Here is a 1,811-nt window from a genome sequence, read left to right as displayed (position 1 = left end):
TTTTACTTTTCGCACGAATATTTTATAATTTCGAATCGAAACCGCGTATTCTATGGAAGCGACGGTGCTGTTCCTAGCGGATGGAATGCAAATTTATGCGATTGTTACACTAGGTTTTTTATTTGAAACAGCCCCATGCATCGCCCCCACTTTTCTGTTTTCTTACGATCTGGAGGGGAATTGTCGCTCAAACTAATCCAACAGATGGCGCCACCAACAGTAGATCCGTTTTTTTCATTGAATTGCATTAAGAAATAGCAAAAATAATAAAAAACTTGATGCTGTTTGGAAATATCAAGATAAGAAGAATTAATAAAAAATATATCACTTATATCCAATATAAATATAATAATAATTAAAATATGTAAGACTACAACTTAAGTTGCAAAGTAAAGAATCTTTGTACCTTTAAAATTTTAACAATTTCAAGTTTTAAAGGAAATATTTTTAAACAGTAATATTAATTTGAATTAAGATGTTTTAAGGGAATAATTTGGTAAAAAGTCATTGACCAGACTGATAATTGAGAAAATGGATATAATATTATTCAATATAATGTATATATTTAATTAAATTGAACCGAACGTCATAGATACATTTATGCCGTTCAATAATTTATTCATTGCTTAATCATGAAAGCTTTTTTCTCGCTGCATACGACCCCTAATAATTTTATTAAAAAATTTAAATTTAAAAGGAGATTTTGAATTAAATTCATAATTATATTATTGCAAACCTCACTTCTAAAATAAACAGACTATAAGCTATTAAATTCTATAAACAAACGTACTGTACTCATGACGTACAATTGCAGGAAATGCACTTTTGTCAGTCAAAAATGTTCAGAGCCTTCAATTTTTTGTGATTTTGAATTTTTTGTTTTAAATTAAAGATTATTAAATTCTATAGATCTTGACTTTACGAACTTTTGTATCCTCTATTTTTTTATTAATAATTTTTCCACTCAAAGCATGGAAAAACTAAATTTTTTTATATAACAATTTTTTACGCTTTAATAACTGATCAGGAAAACTTTATATTGTCTTAAATAAATGTTTAGAAACTCATAGAATACAGATAATGTGCTTATTAATCCATTTATTTGTTATAAACCAATTTTATGAACAAATGGACCAATAATCTTATTATCGGTAAAAAAAATGTTTGGCTAACAATGCTTCACATTAATGTAGGACTGACATTTAGTAACAAAAATACTTTAAAAGTTTATAATAACCACTATGATAAACAATTTTTGTGGCAAAATATTACATTTTGAGATTTTCAAATTATAATTTTCTTCAACGGCCAGAACGACTTCAGGTAATCCTTAAAATAATAAATATTTAATCAAATTTGATAAAATATAACTATTTAAATTTTTGTATACAAATTAGATAAAGAATTTCAAAATTTTGGTCCTTTCGTATACACATTTTTTTCTGCACTGAAAAATTTTTAAACTGTTGGACGAATGATTGCTAGTCACAAAAATATTTGAGAAGTTAACAATAACCATTGTTATAAATAATTCTTGTGACAAAATATTCAAAGGTAAGGTTTTATCCAAATTTTTATTTTCTTTAGTTGCTACAATGGCTCCGGATATTCCTAAAAAAATGTATCTTTGATCAAATTTAGTAGAATATAACAACCTACATGTTCAAAAACAATTTACATGAACAATTTCTAAATGTTGGCAGTTTTATGCATGTGACACAGCTAAATACCTATATTACCGACCTCACTTTTTCCGTTCACTGAATGTTTTTTTGAACCTAAGAACTTTTTTTGTAAATAAAATATCGAGC

Source organism: Belonocnema kinseyi, chromosome 3 (genome assembly GCF_010883055.1).
Source record: "Belonocnema kinseyi isolate 2016_QV_RU_SX_M_011 chromosome 3, B_treatae_v1, whole genome shotgun sequence".
Lineage (NCBI taxonomy): Eukaryota > Metazoa > Arthropoda > Insecta > Hymenoptera > Cynipidae > Belonocnema > Belonocnema kinseyi.
The sequence above is the reverse complement of the archived record's forward strand: the minus strand, read 5'-3'. Positions refer to the sequence as shown.